General features: G+C 46.2%; 1 protein-coding gene and 1 long non-coding RNA gene across 2 annotated transcripts in view; one reads left to right on the top strand and one right to left on the bottom strand.

Moving 5' to 3' along the window:
* Positions 1–6,885, top strand: part of CARS2 (cysteinyl-tRNA synthetase 2, mitochondrial) — a 69,823-nt gene that overhangs the window by 9,953 nt on the left and 52,985 nt on the right. The window lies entirely within an intron of this gene.
* Positions 1,530–6,862, bottom strand: LOC112549162. Its single transcript, XR_003092499.1, has 3 exons — positions 6,759–6,862; positions 3,565–3,753; positions 1,530–3,344 (listed from the first exon to the last, which is right to left on the bottom strand). It is a non-coding gene; the product is annotated as an uncharacterized LOC112549162 (long non-coding RNA).

Below are 6,885 nucleotides of genomic sequence, written 5' to 3'. Positions count from 1 at the left end.
CCCCCCCCCCCCCCCCAGTCCCTGAACAAAAAGGGGGAAATTGCCTACTCTTATACAGAGTACATTTTCTAATAATTAACTGAAAACAATAATTATTATTCAATTCTTACTCATGATCAGGGATCCAGGTTGTCTCTGGTAAAAAATAAAGAATTCTCTGATAAAAAAAAACTGAAAAATTTCTGATAAAATCCCCAAAATCTGTGTTTAAAATGAAAGGCCCCTCACTCCCCGAATAACCCCATGGGCCTGCTGATGCCCCTCACTCCACCCTGCACAGACCCCTGGCTCTGCTTGTACTCCTCACTCCCACCCACAACCTCCTGGCTCTGCTTGTGCCCCTCATTTTCTCCCACAGCCCACCCAGCCCTGCTCATGCCCCTTGCCCCCCATCCACAGCCCCCTCCCCACCCAGCCCTGCTGAAGGGAGCCCCCAGCTGCCAGGGCTATGGGGCCAGGAACCCTGGTCGGCAGCCCCCTGCCCCAGTAGGAGGTGGTGGCTGCTGCAGTGAAGCAGAACCCAGCTCCCCATCTGCTGCCTGGCTGCTGCAGGGTTGGGCACCGAGGGCAGCTCCCTGCCACTGCATGCACTCCCAGGGGGGCAGCAAGGACCCATGCCTACCAGATCTGTGCATGGGGCAGGGGTGGGCATAGGCTCCTGCCCTGCTGCCCTCCCCCAGAGCCTCAGCAGCCCAGTGGGTGTAACCTCATGTGGCAGGGCACAGTGGGGTGGTGCAGGGATCTCCCTGCCTCTGTGAGCTCTATGCTGCCCTGGAGATGTGTCCCCTGCGCATGCAGCACCAGCTAGGGCAGTGGTGCAAGGCTGTGTTCATCACTGCTGCCGCACAGGCAGGGGACGCCATGCCAGAGCAGTGTGGAGCTTACAGCAGCAAGGAGATCCCCGTGCAGCCCTGCTGTCCCTGCAGTGCCAGATTGTACCCGCTGGGCTGCGGAGGCCCCAGGGGAGGGCAGCAGGGCAGGAGCCTGAGCCTGCAGTGGGCAGCCCACTCCTGCCTCCAACCTGCGCACTGGTCTGGAGGAAATGGGCCCCCTACCCCCTCTCCCAGGAGTGCATGCAGCAGCAGGGACCTGGCCCAACCCCCCGCCGCCCCCCCAGGTGAGGGGCCCATGGCCCTGTCCTGCTCCCCTGTATTGCAGTCCCAGGCCCCAAGCCTCACATACTGCCTGGCTGGGAAGCATCCCCAGCCCTGCCCAACTCCCTCCCTCCCTTCCTATGGAGGCCTTAGTCTCATCCCCCAGTTACCTATGGGAACTGCTCTACAGGCTGCCTGGCAGCCATGTACTCCCTGCCCAACTGCTCTTCTCCCACTCCATCCCAGCCCCTTTCAGGCTGGAAATCTGCCAGCCTGCTGAGAGCTCTTTGCAAAACTGCAAAATCCATGGGTTTCTCTGTTAAAAGAGAAATGCACATTTTTCTCCGGTAAAGGGGAGGAAATCCATGTTTTTCTCCATTTTTCTGTGGGAAAAGGAAAACCTGGATCCCTACTCATGATATACTGTGTATGGAACTGGCCTACTAATAATACTTTAGCTCTTGAGAAAAAAACCTCATGTAGTACCCAGCTTGAGTAGTGATTAGAGAAATGCACAAAGGACAGGATTCTCCCCTGGAGTTACTGAGTGGCTGAGGAACTATTCAGGGGAAGATGGATCTTCCTTCAAATACTGGTAGCTCTCTCTGCTCCTGCTTCTAAGGGGTACTGCAATGGACTGGAAGTCCTACAGAGCTGGAGGGCATCTGGTTGCACTCCCTCTTCTGCTGTGCTCTCTCTCTGCCCAGCAAAGGTGCTGTATACTTCTGAATAACTTCACTAATTCTTTTTCCTCACCTTAGCATGGGGAAACCTCCACAGTCCCAGGGTAAGGAATCTTTGTCCTTTCCTGATAAATATCTTTTAAGTACTTTCCAAACATTAACTAATCTTAAAACAGCAAGGACTCCTTTCATTTCCTTTTTCTTGTGTAAGAATAAATGGGGGATGGAGGGCAAGAGACATTCGCTGCTGTCATTAAAATATATTAATAGATTTGCCACTTATTGATTAATTCTGTTACGTTAGTTGGATAGATGGAATACTTGGATGTAAGACTTGAATGGAACATTAGTTTTGACTTTTGTCTCTAAATGTCAATTCTTATATAAAAAACCATGACATTTCCAAAAGCCTAGCATTTTGTGTATTATCGCGTAAGTTTCTCATCAAAAGCCTAATTCTGCAAGTCTTTGCTCACAGACATCTAAGCTAAGTCTCTCCTCCAGTTTATAGGGTGGATCTTCTGCTTTTTTTCATGCTGCTGGGAATTTTTTTCCTGTGTGGGCATGGCTGGGTTAAGGCATAGGCAAGCTCCAGTTTTGTGTCCCATACAGAAGTATGGAAGTCCTATGCTAGGACTTACATGCTTTTGATTTAATCCTCACCTTTCTTTTTTATTGTATAAAAGCAAGTTTCTAGCCTCATAGAATCAGAGAAAATGTCACAAAAGTAAAATCAATGTAAAAAGTATGTCTACTTGAACCAGCTTGGGACAATAGGTTTGAGAGATGCTAACTAGCCCCATGTCCAAAGACTTGCAGCTCTGGACACTTCTTTGCTTACCAGCACTACTTAGCAGAGGATTCAGTGGCAGGAAACACAGTACAGCAGACCCAAAGCTATCAAGCAGGCCCACTCTGACTCTGGAATAGGTACTGGGGACTCCATCTGCTGCTACTCGTCTCCAAAGGGTGTTTCTCAAATGGGTGAGAGGCTCTGCTTCTATTCCAGGATGTACAGAATCTCCTGTTGCTGTTTCTCCTTGGAGAGAGGATGATCTCCTTCTTTTTCCACTTTATAGTAGGTGTAGGGTCATAGAGAAGGGGTGAGGTTTCTGGGGACCTGAGATATGCATAGATCCCCACATCACCTTTAGGAATCCCAAGTAGTATTGTTGATTCAAGATCCTTAATTTAGTCCAACAGGATCTGTAGGACTATGTCAGCTGTGTTCTCCATTGTCCTTTTATAGTTTATATTATAACAGCATTACTACTTCTGTTTTCTAATGCTGGTAGAAAAAATTCTGTTGTATTTCACTGAATTTATTCTACTGAATAAAACAACATATAATGGACATTGTTTGTTTGTTTCAGTGCCTTTAATAATAACAGTAACCCTTCCTACCCTCGGAAAATTAGATTTTACTGCAAGGCTCGGAGTTTTCTCAGGTAAATGGTAAATTAAAGCTTGTCTGACTGACACAGATCATTGTGCATGAAAAAAAGGAAAAGAAAAGAGTTCAAAATATTTTCTTTGGCTGTTTTCTGTTTTAACCATGTCAATGAACCTAGGGAATAAGGTTAAAAAATAAGGCTAATTAGTGGATATCTCAGTACCAGGCACTGTATAGTACAAAGAAGACAACAGAGTTAATGACAACTCTTAAAACAGGATGCGTGTCAAGCTATGCAGGGATCAAAGATATAAGACAGCCGAAACTGCTCACTATGGAAACTGAAGTAATTGGCTTGAGAAGCTTCACAAAAATATATAACGCAGATGCTCACACATGTTATTGGATAGTATCTTCAATTTTGTACCAGAAAGCCTCAAAAAGGTGAATCTTGTATAGATGAGGTTTCTTCTTCAGTCCAACTCTTGAGATGGTTAGAGCTAAATATTGCTTGAAGTGACAACACATCAGGAAAACTAAATATCCACTGGTAGAATACCTGGATCCTCATATCTGATCTTTTCTAAAGCAAAGTGAGACACAGATATAGACAACTTCAACGGGGAGATTTATATTATTACACAAAGGCAATGACTGAAATAACCACCTTGAATTCCAAAGACCCAAGTCTATCTTTTGTAGGTTTGAGGGAAAATGGGCCTACTCCCTACCATGTTTAGCCAAAACAGAAGGTTGTGATCACTGATGGTTTCAACTTCTTTACCTTTCTTAACAGTTTCTAGAAGAGAAATGTTAGTGTGCAGCCCTGTAAGAAATTGTAATGTTTCAAGAGGTACCAGTGAGATTAGTGCTGCCTATTATGTACAGTATTTGTTATCTGAATTTCTATAATGACTACAAACACCGGAGAGGGATCTGGGCCCTCTGAACAATCTAGTCACCACTTTTGTTACTCTTCTGGTTACAATGGAAGAAAGGTCAGCAATAAATAAATAATAAAGCATGTAGTTGTTAAGCAAACAAAAACATCAAAATACTACTTTAGAGCTGTGGTTTTTTGCTTGCTAGTAAGAAAGTGAACCTTCATACATCAGTTGACAATAAACACTGAATAATCTATTTATCTTGGCTACTTCCTTAATTGCAGTAGAAATGGCCTCAAAATATTTTGGAAAATGTATCCTGTGTGAAAAGTCTGTTAACAGTTACCCAGAAAAGGTGCTTGTGACCTAACTTTAAATTCTATCTGGGAAACAATGCCACATGTGGAAGTTGAGATGCATTAATTAGAGTTTCAATCCATTGACTTAGCATAATGGAAGAAATTCTGTTGAGTTACATTAGGCATGAATATGGTTCTTTTTTCTTAGTGAGACTTAAGTCTCATTAAAAAGTTGTGCATTGAAAGAGTTCAATTTAAGCTGATTTATTCAAACTATTAAAAAAAGGGCTGATGGGCTGTTCTGTGTTGTTTGGTCAGGCCACAGAGTAGGAACAGATTGAAACTAAACCGAAATAAACCAAGAACAATAATAACAACAAGAATGCTCATAGGAAGTTGTGCCAGGTTAAGACTGGTTTTAGTAGCAATTTCAGTTAAACTCCCTTGTGTGGAAGAAGGCCATGGCTAACCTTTGCACTAGTTTATTGATGTGACTGCCGGTGTTACTCCCTGCCTTCTAATTTGTTAGCAGCTGACAAAGGCATACCCATCCCTACTAACAAAACTGAGTGTCTTTGTTATCTTGTCAGTATTGAACAAATGGAATGTACTAAAAGTGCCAAGGCTTGGATTTAACATAAATATTTGAAATGTTTTTGTATGTTGGAGAACTGGCAGTAATTCTTTTCCTAATTGCTTAAATCAGGGGTGTCAAAATCATCTGGCCCCATGGGATGGCTAAGCGATGCAGGGCTGGTTGAATGGCACTGGGCCGGTCCCATGGACCAGATTGATTCCACATCCCTACCCATCCCATGCCGGATCCAGCATATGTAGCTCCTGCTCTGACCAGCCTGGGACCCAGCTGGAAGAGGCTCTGCATCCTGGGTGCTTAGCTATCCTGCTAAGATCCCTGCCTCCTCATAGCCAGAGTCAGGGCAAAAGCATGCTGGCAGGTTGACCCAGCTCTACTGGCCAGATCCAGCCCATGGGCCATGTGTTTGACACCTCTGGCTTAAACGGATGACAGCCTGATTCCATTCTCTTGAATTCAGACAGTGAGGCTGTTTACTTTAAAACAAATCAGGCAGGTATCACTATGCTTATTGTCAGTCGAGAATTTTGAAAAGTGAGGGCATAGACAGTGAGGTGCATCGTTCATCATCACACATAAAACAACCCATATTTTTCTCCAGTTAAAAATAAAGTAGAACTTTACTAATATCTGAGGGGCAGAGCTGTATGATTCAGTTTGAGACTGAAGCAAAAAACAATATAACTTCATTGGAATAAGCTAAAGACAATCTGCAGGGCTGTGAAATAGGAGTTTCCTTACTAGGAGCAGCTAACAGAGTGCAGAATGGTAGAACAAAGGCTAGCTCCATTGGTGGAACATCAGACCAGGAAAGAGGGAATTAACACACATGGAATTAAGAGTTTAGGAGGAATCGGGTACATTATCAAGAGCCATGAATCAATCGACTCTCTCCTCAGTTCCTGACTAGAAATGCTGCTGCCACTGCCAGGAAGCTGGTTTTAAACTTTGTGTGGAGCAGGAATCAAAGGTGGAGCGGGTGCAAGTGCACCTGTGTACCGCCCCTGGATCTGCCTCTCACTGTGCTCATGGTGTTTGGGGGTGTAGAAGTGATGTTGTAGCTGGGAGGGGCAAGGATTTCTCAGGGTGCTATACCTTTACTGGGTCAACTGTATAGTAGAATTAGACAAGCTTTCAGGTGAGACCTTTCACTGGGCCAACTACGTAGTAGACAAGCTTTTGGGTGAAATCTTTTATTGGGCCAACTGTGTAGAGCTGGACAAGCTTTCGGAGTGAGATCATTTACTGGGCCAACTGTGTAGTAGATTTAGACGAGCTTTCAGGTGAGATCTTTCACCAGGCTGACAGTGCAGCAAGCAGTTCAACAAGCTTTCCGAAGAGATCTTTTACTGGGCCAACTGTGTAGTGCAGGGGTGGGCAATTATTTTGGGCGGAGGGCCGCTTCCTCAGTTCTAGCAAGCCATCGAGGGGCACATGACAGGCAGCCCGGGGTAGATAAATGTTAATTTTCAAAATTTTAAAGGGGCCCCGTGGGCCAGATAGAATGGCCTGGTGGGCTGCATCTTGCCCACCTGTGGCATAGTACATTTAAACAAGCTTTCAGGTGAGACTTTTTTTACTAGACCAATTGTCTAGTAGTTAGACAAGCTTTCCTGTGAGGTCTTTTACTGGGCCAACCGTACAGCAGAGTTAGACATGCTCTGGGGCGAGGCTGGGCCATGGCTCCCTGAGGAAGCCAGCCTCAGGACCCGACTCCTTCACAGCGGCCCCAGCGGAAGGTAGCAGCGCCCTGAGGAACCGGCCCTCCCTCCACGTCGCCACCTCCCTGCACACGGAGCCGCGCGCCTACCGCTCCAGCCCGGTCCCGCCAGGGCGCCTCGCAGCGCCACCGGAAAGGCTGCTGGCAGCGCTCAGCGTCCGAAGCAAGGAGGTGGAGGCGGAGGCGGAGGCGGGGGGCGCAAGGCCCCCCCCTTTCC

Source organism: Alligator sinensis, unplaced genomic scaffold, assembly GCF_000455745.1.
Source record: "Alligator sinensis unplaced genomic scaffold, ASM45574v1 scaffold288_1, whole genome shotgun sequence".
Classification (NCBI taxonomy): domain Eukaryota; kingdom Metazoa; phylum Chordata; order Crocodylia; family Alligatoridae; genus Alligator; species Alligator sinensis.
This window is presented reverse-complemented; position numbering and strand designations above follow the sequence as displayed.